The sequence below is a fragment of the Thamnophis sirtalis genome, unplaced genomic scaffold (genome assembly GCF_051295495.1).
Source record: "Thamnophis sirtalis isolate CommonGarterSnake01/CBP01778 unplaced genomic scaffold, rThaSir2_p1.2 scaffold_6, whole genome shotgun sequence".
Taxonomy (NCBI): domain Eukaryota; kingdom Metazoa; phylum Chordata; class Lepidosauria; order Squamata; family Natricidae; genus Thamnophis; species Thamnophis sirtalis.
The window spans coordinates 116718167-116732571 of NW_028261386.1; positions in this window are offsets into that span (position 1 = coordinate 116718167).

The following is a 14405-nucleotide window of genomic DNA, read 5'->3' on the forward strand; positions in this document are numbered from 1 at the left end:
TAGGAAAAAAATATATGTATGAGCTCGAGAAGGTCTCATAGTGAATGCTGTGGAAGAGAGAATCCAAACCTTTCTCCCTCCATTCATAGCGGAGCTGCTGCTCCCTTTATGACCACCCCCCGGCCCCCTCCCTTCCAGGGACTACCTTAAAGAGACAGGCTGCAGCAGCTCCTCTGTGAATGGAGGGAAAAACATTTGGATTGAGATGGTGGGTCAGGAAGGGCCAAGGGAAGAGGTGAGTGGCAATCGGGAGATCGAGCAACTGAGCAGGTGACTGGGTGGGTGTGAGTGGGGTCAACCAGGGGTGATTTTTACTGGTTCAGGGAATTGAGTCAAATTGTCTCTACCAGTTCACCCAATTCGGTCCGATCCGGTCGAATTTCACCCCTGAGGTAGATTCACCATTTTCATTTCCTACCTTGTCATAGGCTGTATCAAGACATATCAGGATATTAAAACACAAAACAGAGTAAAATACGAAACCTTAAAGGAAAAAAAAACTAGGTGAAAACAAAAGTGTTGGCAGACATCTGAAAGATACCACAATTCAGACCTCCAAAATTCATGAAAGAAAGAGCACAGGAAAGGTGAGTTTGCGTCCTATCAGATAACCCTCTGCAGATCCTGGTAAAATCAGAAAGCCTTTCTGTAAAACACTTAGCAATCCTTTCAATCTAGAACAGCAAAGGCATTTCACCATCAGTTATGGGGAGCTACTATGGGCCTCTTATGACTTGTGGGCTGTTGAAATTCTGGGAGTTGAAGTCCACAGGCCAGAAAGGGGCCATTGTAATTCCCCACCTCTGCACTAAGTGATTTGTTTCCAAATAGTTCCTGGCTTTACATGATAGCATTCATAGGCTGACCATATCCCCATATAGATTCATAAGCTTTGTGGCTTTATGATGATGGCATGGCTTTCTCCCTCTCTGCAAGCAAAGGATGAATCTTGTTGAATATTTATCTGTTTTGTTTAATGCTTTTTGCTATTTTACCTTTGTATTAATTGTATGGTTGACACGATTGTTGTTAATCAGGGTAGCTGTCTTGACTGGGAACATGGTGTGTGGGTTAGAGCAGCGGTCACCAACTGGTGAGAGACCGCCTGCTGCCAATCACCTCCACTAGACCGATTAGATCCCACAGATTAGGCCTCCTCCGAATTCCATCCGCCGGCCAGTGTCGACTGGCGACTACCCGGAGGAGAGCCTTCTCTGTGGCTGCTCCGACCCTTTGGAACGAACTCCCCGTGGAGATTCGAACCCTCACCACCCTCCAGGCTTTCCGCAAAGCCGTTAAAACCTGGCTGTTCCGACAGGCCTGGGGCTAAAGAGCTGCTGCCCCCGTTTCGAATGGTATGACTGTTGTGTGTTTTTAAATTATGTATTGTTATGTTTCGTTTTTTATTTTTTGTCTGTACCCCCCCCTTCCCTGATTTGATTTGTTAGCCGCCCTGAGTCCCCTTCGGGGGAAAAGGGCGGCATATAAATATAATAAAATGAAATGAAATGAAATGAATGGTGGTCCGTGAAGCACTGGTGGTGCGCGAGAAAATTTTGGTGGTCCGCAGAAAAATTATTTGCATGTTTTATATTGCACTAAATCAGGGGTCCTCAAACTACGCCCCCTGGGCCCCATACGTGCAATGAATGCTTGTAGAGAGCCTCCCGCTTCGGGGTCTTTTTGTGTGGGTTGTTGGAGATCAGAAATTCTGACTTTACACACACACACACAATTTACATATCTACATGCCTAATTGAGAAATAAAATTAAAAATAAAAACTGACCTATTAAATTCAGATAACCACTGGATGGCAACAAAGAGAGCAAAACTTTGCTTTTTATAGCCATCTAGTGGCTCATGATTTTCAGAGTCTGTTTATAACAGGAGTTGTAGCTCTGAAGCCAGGCAACTGCCTCAATCCTATGGAAATGTGTGCCAAAAAAAACAAACAAAAAACATTCCCCAAAATCTGGTAACAACAGCATTCTGTAAGGCTTGAACTGCATGGATTTACCTATGAGGCCAACAAGGTCAAATGTAACCTGGAGGCAGCTTTACCTTCACCAGCTGAAGCTTGCTGACTAATCTAATCTAAACATGGGTTTAGCAATGCATGAACTGAAGTGACTCAGTTATCACTCACATGCCTCAGAAAAAAAGATGGAAGTGACACACCAATTAAAGTTAGAAATAACTTCTTGCCACTATAAATCCCTTGAGTCTCTGGTAGCATTGATGAGTCCATGAGAATTTTTTAGAATTGAAAGGGCAATTTTCAAACTGAGGCTATAGGTGAGAGGGGGCAACGCGGGGAGAGCAAGGCAAATTTTAGGAACAGGCCCCACCAATGGTTGAAATGGGGCAGGAGTGGGTTCTGGCTAGCTTTACTGCCAGTTCGCTCAGAGCCAAGGTGGCGCAGTGGTTAAATGCAGCACTGCAGGCTACTTCAGCTGACTGCAGTGCTGCAGTTCGGCTGTTCAAATCTCACCGGCTCAGGGTTGACTCAGCCTTCCATCCTTCCGAGCTGGGTAAAATGAAGACCCGGATTGTTGTTGGGGGCAATATGCTGACTCTGTAAACTGCTTAGAGAGGGCTGAAAGCCCTATGAAGTGGTATATAAGTCTAACTGCTATTGCTATTGCTATGTGTGCGCTCGATTAAAATTGTTCTGCGCATGCACAGAACACAAAAACAAGATGGTGATGATGTCAGCGGTGACGGCGGCAACCGGGTAACCAGTTCAGGGGCATGGCAGGTCAGGGTCGCTGCTGGTTCCAGCGGCCCAGGCCGCCATGCCACTACTGAACCACACCTCTGATGTGGGGGTTGAGGAGGGCTCAGCCATTTTTCTTTAAACTTATTGAAAGTGAGCCAGGCCTTTTGATTGGACAAAATAAACCAAACCAAAGAAGGAAAGTTAGAAAACTAACTCGACAAGATTAACTATTTTTTTATTTCATTTTTTTCCCCACAGAAAAACACCAGCAAATTCCCAATGACTCACAAGATAGTTAACACAGTATAATAGCTATCATCAGCCCCTTCCGATAACATAATAGTTCAGAGCAATCCAAATGGGAAGTAGAAGAGAAAAAAAATATTCATAAAAAGGAAACCATAAACATACTCAAAGGGTAAATGACTACTATTGTTGTACGGGACAAATTCTTGATATTACTAAATTGTTTGTTTTGTGTAGACATTTTAATCTGAAAGCCTTTCTTTGTATCTTCTTCTGCAATAACCATGTTGCAATACAGAACCCTAATGACAATATAGTGCATGCCTCAAGCAATCTTGTCAGAGTTATTTGCAATTATAAAAGTGAGGCTGTCCAATAAAAATAGATGGTTATTTTAGATTAACCGTAAATGTAAGGAGCTGGAAGGGAAACAGGTTTATCAGATTCTAAACTCACTGGAGCCTTCCCATATGTTCTCAATTTGCACGACCGGTTTGAAAGGTCCAACATGAAATTTATATATTTTTACATCTATCCAATGTAGGCATGCTACCTCTTTAAAAACAGTTGTTTATGTTATTGCAATAAGTTCAAAGAATATTTCAGCCATTATGTTAATTCTATACAGCATGCCCTATACTTACTGAATGTTTATAAATAATATTATCTCACATTAAATTTTGTTAAATAATTTTCACGTGGAGTTGTTGGATGAATAGAAATATAAGCAGCTGGGGTTTTCTGGTATCATTGTTTTGAAATAAAGAATAGTAGGTTAAAATAATCCATAAGCTTCATCATGCCTCTCTCCCTAATAGCAATAGCAATAGCAGTTAGACTTATATACCACTTCATAGGGCTTTCAGCCCTCTCTAAGCGGTTTACAGAGTCAGCATATCGCCCCCACAGTCTGGGTCCTCATTTCACCCACCTCGAAAGGATGGAAGGCTGAGTCAACCTTGAGCCGGTGAGATTTGAACCGCTGAACTGCAGATAACAGTCAGCTGAAGTGGCCTGCAGTACTGCACCCTAACCACTGCGCCACCTCGGCTCTATCAAAATCATACTTTCTCAATAACCATCTAAAACAATTGATTCCCTGATAAGACATATTAATATCTCTCACCACCTCTGCCTCACAGGAATTCAAATGTTGGCCTTTAGCCAGATCTTTGGTTCTAGCTCCTGAGAAATTGTTCCGGGATCTGGTGACAAGCAGCCTGATTGATACACATTGCTTATCAGGCCAAAATATCCAGTTCAGCTTTTGTTCAGTTAATCATTCCAGCAGCGTGTGGCCCAGCTATTGAGGGCTTTGATGATGTTTCCCTTATTCAATTTTGTCTTGAACACTTTTATCTCTTTGGGTATATTCTTTAATAATCAAGTTTTTAACTTGTCCATATTTGATATTATCCAACTATAAAATGGCCAGATACTTATAGGCTTCATCTTCTTGATGGCTCTTGATGGTTGAGTCATTCAGTATTTAAGTTCCATTACTACCTGTGATTTTACCCCAATTTTTGCTTGTGATTTTACCTTCGTTTTATCTAGATCAAATGTCATTCCTATATCTTTGCTAAAATTTTATAGTGGCTGGATATCTGATTTTCATAAAACTCCAGATTATCCATGTAAAACAAATGTGAGGCTTTATTACCATTTTTTTTTTGGCCAAGATTTGCTTTTATCAAAATAAGTAAGTGGGTTCATACAAATGTCAAATAATAATCATAATAATTTTATTTTTTAACATTTTATTGTACACTGATCACAGTCCCTCTTTGAGGGGGGGAGTACAAGAATGTAATAAACAAAAAAATAATAAAATAAAATAATAAATGTGTCATCCTGGAAGATGCCTCTCCTAATGTTGACAAGTCCATAATTTTCATTTCCAGCCATCAATTATGTTTGCTGTATTTTTCTATAAACATTATACTGTTTTTATTGACACTAGTTGTTTCCAAATGCTTGTTGAGCCCACTGTGTGGCAATGAATCAAATACCTTTCTTATAATCAATTCAGACCATATATAAATTGGTTTTTCAGCTTTTGTAATTCTCCAAAATTATTTTAACAATCAGGAGTTATTTTTTCTATCTCTAGTTTTCCTTTTATTTCCATTCTGTTGTACTGGAAGAATGTTGTTTTCTTCTAAACAATCTTAGATGTTGTCTGCTATCATCCCTGTGAGTAATTTAAACACTGTAGGCAACCATATTGTTGATCTATAGTTTCCTGGTGTTGTCCCTTTCATTCAGTGTTTTGAATCAGATAAGTTTTGCCAGTTATTAATCAGTCACTGTTGTCTCCTTTATGCAATACTTCATTAAGCTGTTTAGCTGTAATTGGATTTAAGCTGGTCAGATATTTGAGGCAAAAACCATGCAATTGATTAGTAGGGGATGTCCCTACTAATATTTTTCATTTATTTTAACAATTTCTGCGGTTATTATTAGTTCTTCCATTTGATTTTTAGTAAATTCATCTTCAAATTATTTTACCCATTTGGCATATTTAATATAGTCTTTTTGAATTTCCCTCAGATCTTTCCAGAACTGAATTGTTTCCTGTTTGGTTTCTCATTTTCAGAATTTTTATTACCATTTATATTTTGGTAGCATTACTTCTGGTCTGGTTGAACTATCGAATTGTGTTTAGGTTAAATGATTCGTGCTTCATAGCTTTCAATTTTCACAGCTACTGGTATGATCTGTTGCTTTCTGGTTTCCAAAGCATCTTCACTTTTTCTGGTGTTAAGGCAATATTTTTTATTAGGTTTATTAGGCCTTGAGCCTTACATTTTTCCATTTTTGCTTTCCTATTCTTTAAATTACTTGCATCTGACCTTAATTTCTTTATCTTGGCTTCCAGAGTGACCTCTCACTTTGGGATTGAATAACATCCTTTGTTATAAGTGCCAGGTCTTTTTTGGACAGTACTTTCAATGTTATCTGCCTTTGTCTTTCTGCTGATAATTCTTCATAGGCCATAATTTTCTCTTATAATTTTTTTCTTCGTGGGAAGGAGATCAGTTCATAGCTTTTTTCAACTGCTCACCTGTACTGGTTGTGTTCTTATTACTTCAGCTAAGATATCATTTATGTAGTTCATATCAGCTGTTTCTCCTATATTTCCTATTGCTGTTGAGCTTGTTCTACTATTCTACTATTGTTTGGGGTTTTTCCTTTTTCACAGTTTTTCTGAATATCTACTAGTTCTGCAAAATGCCCAGAAATTCTAGCAATGTGACACTGTCCTTGTTGATCTGGGCTACAATTGATCTGGTATGTTATTCTTTTGTTTATTTGTTTGTTTTTTACCACATTAAATGGGTTATTATAGTATTATGACTGATTGCACAGTCAGCCAGATCTTTAGATTGGATTTGGCATTTTTTATCCACCAATTGAGTCCTTCCCAAGGTCACGGGATAGGCAGATGCTGTTTAATAATACTAAAGATATTGTTGCATGTTATAAGCTTTTCCAGTAAAGCTTCTTCTTGTAAATTGACTGATGGTAATGTTGTCAATGCCAATGATATTGTAGTGGTGCTCCACTTGTTTTGCGGTTGCATCCAAGGCAACTATAACTATTGTTACTATCTTTGCTTTATTATTAGAAATGCAGATAGGTGATGCTTTGCTTTCAAGCATACTAACTTTGTATTCTTTTCTTTAAAAAAAAGATTTAATAAGGAATATATGGAACGGGTGGGTGAACACCCAGGAATGTGTCAGCTCTACAGTGAAATCTTAAGTGCTACCAAAATCTGTGCTACATTCTTATGCCAAAACAGTCTTCTTAAACTTAACTATTACGTCTTTTTCACTTAGAAGAATAATTTTAATTTTGAAAATAGCTGCTGGGAAAAAAATTAAGAAGTGCTTGTTCCCTACTGTGTCTTCTTTCACACTGGCAGTTTCCACTAGCTTTCCTCTAAAGCATAAACAAATATAACCATCAGAGTGCTATAGTTAGTGCTACATCTAGTCTGATCATAAAGCAACCCCAGCTGATCCTATAGCTTGCTGTTTTGAATTTTTAAAAATCTTTTCTTCATTATATCATTCGGTTTAGATAAACCTGTTATAATTCAGTCAGTTTTCAAGCTCCTTTACCAACATAAATTACCCCATTAAAAGAAAATAATAGCAAACTGAGCAGAATACTACCTTCTAGCTATTTGCTGGCTCCTATTATTTCCATCCCGCTTGTCCAGTGAAAATCCTTCTGTCTTATAAATAGAACCAAATTACAATGATAACAGCTGACTAACAGCAACAAAATACAAAATCCACCCATACCTTTACTCTTTTATAGCCATAGCTATACTCTTTACAAAAAGTATCATTTGGGCCAGGGATGGGTTGCTGCCAACATTACTGCCAGTTCGGCATTTGCGCATTTGCACCCAAAAAGGTCTGCGCATACGAACAACATTAGAAAAGGGGGAAAAAATCATTTCTGCAATGAAGATTTTTCTGTGCATGCGCAGAACCGAAAATCAAGATGGCGCCAAAGACAATAGAACAGGTTCGGGGGCCTGGCAGGCCGAGTTACTACCTACTCAACTGAACCAGGCCGAACTGGCAGGAACCCACCTCTGATTTGGGCCTATGGAGAGAACAGGTGTAGCCCAGATGGAACATCCCTGATGCCTTTGTTGGATAAAGGTGCAGGACAAAATGGTGCACCCTCCAAATTCCATCTGGGTTGTTCATTAGCGTCTTCTATCTTATATAAGATAGCAGACTAGCCTTGAAACACAGGGCAGTTGTCATTCAAAACAGAGAAACATCAGAGGGCAGGAAACCACCCCTGCGCACTTCACATAATCCATCATTTGCTGTTTGAAACAACCACCCAATTGTGAGTAATGATAAATCTGGATTGGAATGGTAGATGTGAAACAATGGATTTTGCGTATCTTCAGGAGGGAGAAGAAACAGTGGGGGGAAAGGAGGGAGATGAGTTTGCTCCAACAATATAGGACAATCTTGTTGAAGCAATCTCTAGAACCCTCTTCTCTATCTTCTTCTTCCTACTATTCTCCCTGCTCTGGATGGCAAAGCTCCATATTCCAGCAACATTGAGGAATATTGCACTTATAAACTTAGATTATTTAGTTATTTCTTTGCATATTACTTTCTATTTAAAAGATTTGTATGGCCAGCTCTTTTGTACATCAGCAGTATCATAAGCAGTACATTTGCTTCTTAGCAAATTGAAACTTCAAATTCTGCTGATCAGTCAAGATACGCAAGCTCAATCTATATACTGCTATATAATGTGTGCCCAAATCGAAAGCATCCAATGCCTGTGTGTCCAACAAGTTTGAAAGACCAATTGGCTGGAAGAAAGAAAGATCTGTTTTGCCAACCCAGCAGTTTTAAAATGCCTTTTAGCGTAAGCAACAAGAAGAAATTCATTTAGAAGTGTCAGCGTACCTATTAGGAAAAAAGCAATTCATCAGGACTTCCTTGTTGGGCCAGATACAAGGCACATTAAAAGAACAACTCTTAGGTCATCTCAGGTCGCCAGACCTGAGATGACACCATTTCTTGGAAGACATAGTGTCTCTGAACATGCCTGTCTACCAATTAGGACTCCTACATGCCTTAAGATAAAATTAAAGTCTCTAAGGCAAAAGCACACCTCTGAAGCTGCTATGGGTAAACATCCTGCCAGAAGCTGTCCTACCCCTGCTATCTTTGCATGCTGATCTTGCTAATGACATGTGTCAATCAGACTCAGAAAAAGATGAAAAGAGAGACTTCAAAAGAAGACAGATACATGTGCAGAAATGATGAGTCTCTGGTCTTTGCAATATACATGGAGGCAATATCTATTTCGTATCATTGTTGCTAGGTCAGCTAAAGGGCCACCTGGGACAGACACTTGAGTTCTACATCATGATCTTATCCGATGCCTTAATTCAGCCTACTCCAAACTATTTCCCCTCAACACTATTATCAGTTTAGCAGAATCATGGTTAGAAACATTTAGACAGCATTAGATTGGAGGTTATGAATTGTTGGTTTAGTCCAGGGAGCTGAGCTGGGACGATGGCTCCTGTGCCCGCAGAGAGGGCTCTGCGTGCCACAGTTTTGCCATCACAACTGTGGTCTAACTTTTTAAACTGTGGATAAATTATTTATCAGATTTTTGATTACGGCAATGTATTTGACTCCACTTAACCTAAACAGGGAGGGAAACTCTTAACATTAATTGCAATCAGCATTTTAAATTTTTGCAAAACCCCTATCTGAAATGCCCTTGTAAGGAGTGAGATTAGATTCACTGTAGGAAACAGACCCTCTGCACCATTATGCAGAAACACCGCAGCTGCCTTACAAGGCCATCAAACAGACCAGCCAAATGCCCATTAATTCAGAAGAATGGAAGGAAAACGCCTAGACTTTAAACCTATACACTGGGCTCTTACTTCTGTTTACTGCAGTAGAAAACTATATTGTGTTTTATTCTTGTTTCTAGTAAAGCTTCTAATGTAACTAATCGCCAAGTCATAATTTCAAAGCCTTCTGCCAAGTCTAGCTGAGAGCTTAATTAAGGGTTAAGTGTCCAGAAACCCATGGTTTATTTTTTTTCCCCATGATCAGGTATAAAGCCTGACATTAATGTTTCCCTGATTACTAGATTCTCATTCTAATCTACTGCACAGCAGGTAATACAAGAAGGGGTATATTGTCCTAAACTTAGTTATAGGAAGTGGGGAGGTTTCGACATTGAACCACAATATTCTGCCCTGCATAATCAGGCAGGAAATTATTTGTTTCTCAGAAGACCAAACTGCACATTATACTCAATTGCATTTTTTTTTCTCCCTACTAATTTATTGGTAATTGAAAATATATTACCGGCTTTTTCCTTCAGGTGGGAAAAAACCAGCATGAGGGACCACCGCTAGGAAGGAAGAGAATGGATTGTACACCTCTCCCTACAGATCTATAAATAATTATTGGAGCAATCAGGAGACAGACATTTGCAAGGGTAGATGACATGCTGTTTTGCTCTGAGCAAATTCCCACTTTTAAGAACAAAAAGTGGAAAGAGAAGGTAGCGGAAATAGTAAGCACTCATTTTTATGTTTCCTTCATGAGCTCTTAAGTTGCATACATGTTTAGGCAAATCGGAGCTATTGCTAGTGTCATCAAATGCTGTTAATTTTTATTAACTGTTTTTTTACAACCCCAGCACTGCTCAAGGTAATGTGGATTTAATTTATATCCAGATAATTAAATGTTCATTTGGAACATCAGCTCTATCCTCAAAGGCTGGAGCTGAAACAGCTGGGCCATTTGATCTCTACAGGGTGGAAACATTAATGAAAAAAACTCAACAGATCTATATTAATTATCTTCTCACTTCTCTTTATGCTCCCTTTTTGAGAGACAAAGGTCACTGCTAAGTCAGAATGACCTAACCAGAAAGCTGTGGACTCTTTCCATTGTCAAAATATTCTGGTTTTCACACTGAAAATTCTGAGAGCTGCATCGCCGCCACAAAGAGCCTTTAAACCTAACCTACATCTCTTATCATGTGTCAGTTCAATAATAAAGGTCTCAGCTCCAATTTATGTCAAGGAGTAGTTCAGCATCACAGGGTCACCATAGGGGAGGAAAAATCCAGGATGATCACACATAAGGGCCATGATTACAGTCGGGACCATCCGGCTTATAGTTTTAAGTTGACAGAACTCTTTCTTGTCAGCCTTTTGCCAGTATTTTTCTTTTTCAAATCTATACGCTACTAAAACTCTCACATCTGTCTGATACTTTTTAACCTTCAGCTGAGATAAGCAGTGCATTGTGGAACAACAATTCAAATTCCTCAGATGGGCTAAATTGCAGAATGCAACCAAAATCCAGAGCCCATGACTTTCATGGGATTGAAATTTGACAAAAGTTGTGGCCACTTCAGCACCACCATGCCTTCCAACTCCATCCCTCTGGAACCCATAGGTTGCATGGTTCAAAAGAAGATGGAAGGGGTGTATTGCCACTCTCCTATAATGGTGCTTTTTCAGGAGGCAACTGGACTTTCTTGTTTTTTCTTTTGATGAAAGAAATGTCCTTCTGGGTTCGGCTCCAAGTGGGGATAAAGACACTGGAGACATGGAGGCTGCTTGGAAAGATGGTTTATTGTTGGACAGGACCACATGGCTTGAGCCTTGAAAGAAAAGGTGATCACATGCTTTAGTGTTGATGGAGAAGAAGAGAAGGGCTGAGGGAGGGGCTTGCTAGGCTTTTTATAACCTATTCAGTTCCACCTCTCTGTTTCCTGTTCCTGTGTAAGAAATGTATTCTGATTGGTTGTCAGACTCCCATGGGGCCATGCAGGGGCTACTCTCTAGGCTGTGTTTTGAATCCAGGTATGGATGAGTTCTCAGATGCCATGTGGTCAGTTGAGCAAAGTTCCAATATCCCATCCCACTGCAGCTTCAGTGGAGAAGTCTTTATTATGTAAAGGGGACTAGGCTGGCCTTCTCAATAGCCCATTAACAGTGGGGATGGGCAGCAAGCTACAGGCAACTATTTTGTCTTTTAAAACATTTTGTCTTTCTTTTCATATCCAGAGAAACATTCTGCCTTTTCAATATTTCCTACGATATTTCATTTTTCTGGGAGAGGGCTGGATGATAACTTCTCACACTTTGAAGATGTTTCACTTCTCATCCAAGAAGCTTCTCAGGATAGTGGGGAAAGGAAAGATTTCTACTGCCACTCTCTTTCCCACCTTCCTCTGGTTCCTGTGGTGAATCAGGTGGTAGCAATGCTTAAGGAGTGAGAGGCCAGTGGCTGCTTTCGAAACAATGCTAAAATTTGAAATATCTTAATGCTAGTAGCTGGTGAGGGAAAACAAGGCAGTCATACCTGCTAGTCAGGTAGGACCAGGGGTGGGTTGCTACAGGTTCGTTCAGGAGAACCCATAGCTAACATTATGGCTGGTTCGGAGAACCTCTCAATCCCACCTCTCGCTGGCCCCGCACACCCCTCCCCTCCCAGGAGTCTCCACGCGGCCCATTTTGGGTGTGAGGTAAGTGTAGGGCCCATGCGGAGGCTTGAGGAAAGGGCAAAATGGGCATTCTGGAAGTTTCAGAAGGCCAGAAACAGGCCCGGGTGCGGGGGAGGCAGTTTTCACCTTCCCAGAAGCTCAAGGAAAGCCTCCGGAGCCTGGGGTAGGCAAAAACGCCCCCCCCCCCCCATGGTGAAAGAGGCCAACTAGGCAGAGATGGGTTCCTACCAGTTCGCACCTATTCGGTAGAACCGGTTCGTCAAATCTACCAAACCGGTTAGAAGAGGTTCCACCAGTGGACCCGGGAAGCAGGCCACATCTACAGAAGAGGTTCCAAAAAAATTTAAACCCACCACAGACACACACACACACACACACACACACACACACACAGACTCACACAGAGATAGAAAGAGAAAGAGAAAGAAAGGAAGAAAGGAAGAAATAAATTAAAAAAAGAAAAAAAGAAAGAAAAAGTGAGAGAGAGAAAGAAAACACATGGCTGGCAAGCCACTCCCACCAGGTCACATGGCCAGCAAGCCACTCCCACAAAGGAGGCCACACCCACAGTCGGTTCAATTTTTTTTTGAAACCCACCACTGCAACTAGGCTACCCCCACTATGGCCACACCCACCCAGCAACCGGGCAGAGAACTCATTGCTGAAATTTTTGAAGCCTACCCCTGGGTAGGACTATCTGAGGGATTCCGTCAATCAATGGTTGACCTTTCTTTGTACCTAGAAGGAGGGGGCCTTATGCACATGCCAGATTGGGGAGAAGGAATGCTCCCTTTGTTTTCCTTCCCCACAACAAAGTGGCAGGCAGTTCTGCAGGTCAGCCAAGAGCGGTGGGGGGGGGAGGAAGAAGAGAAGGAGATTTGTGGCTCTCTTGAGGGTTGAGAAGGGATGAGAAAGAATGGAACCCTATATTTTACAGTAGGTGGAAAGAATAAAAAACAGGCAAGTGACTGAGATTCCTGCTTGTGAGGTAGGGCTGGCTGGACGTTCATGGCAACGGCTGAGTGCCTTCCTTCCTGGAAGGAGAGGATCCTTGGGGACAGACTGGAATGAGAAGATGCAGCACAGTTTTCCTCACAGTCTGCCACTTTCTTTATTCCTGTTCTCCCACAACAAAGTAGCAGGCAGTTCCACAGATCAACCGAGAAGGAGGGGGAGGAGGGGGAATTTCACTGAGGCTTTCCTGAGAGTTCTCACAGGAGGGAAAATGGCACAAGCCTATATTATATATGGAAAGAAAAATGACCAAATCAGTCACAGGTTCTCTAGCAAACTCTAGGCTTGAAAGACAGGAGAGAGTTTTCCACCTAATTGGGGTGGTTCTATATATTTTAACATTTTAAAAAGTAAATATACTGGCATGGACTCTAATAGAGAAATCCATTAAAGAGGAGGGGGAAAATTCTGATTCTTCAAGTAGTACATATTATTTAATAATTGAAATAGTGAAGCCAGAATTATAGATTGGCTGTTTTAGTACAACCTAATTTATTGAATCATAACATCTCTCAGTTAGCTGGCTTTACTTCAGTGAAATGGCAATAAACAAAATGAGCTGAAAGACTTGATCCCTTGCCAATTGCCCTTGTCAATTTTTTTAGTGTCAGCTGACAGAGAATACTTTTACTTATTTAAGCAAAGTTCTCAATTTTATTCTTCTTTCAACAGTGATTTTTTTTTAAAGGAAATCAGAGGTGCTTTGATTAGGGTCAACACTAACACAAACAGCACAACTGGTGTGAGTGGTGGGCCAGTTCCCCTCTCCACCCCACTCCCCGCCCCGGCCAGGCTGAGAATCTGTAAAGGTTGAGGACTGCTGGTATAAGGGACTTTTCAGAACCTGGGAAAAAAAGCAACAATTTACAAAATATATTAGTTCAGAACATCTGCATCAGTGATGGGTTTCAAAAATTTTTAGAACCTCTTCTGTAGGTGTGGCCTGCTTTGTGGGAGTGGCTTGCCGGCCATGTGACTGGGTGGGAGTGGCTTGCAAGCCATGTGACTGGGTGGGAGTGGCTTACCAGCCATGTGACTGGGTGGCCTTGGCCAACTTGTAAAATGTGATGAAACTCACTTAACAACGCGCTTGCTTAGCAACCAAAATGTTGACTTAGAAACTCTGGCATTTGAAGCACGCAAGTCTTAAAGCTGTCAAGTTACAAGACCTTTGCACCCCTAACCCTTTAGAAAAAAAACCCCAGGGGTGTTCAAACTTGACAGCTTTAAGACTTGTGGACTTCAACTCCCAGAATTCCTCCTCTCGCTCTTCATCTTGATGACGTGCGGACGGGCGGGGGGAGGGAGCTGGAACTGGTTCTAAATGGCACTGTAGAATTGTGGAACCTGTTCTATAGAAGAGGTTAGAACTGGCAG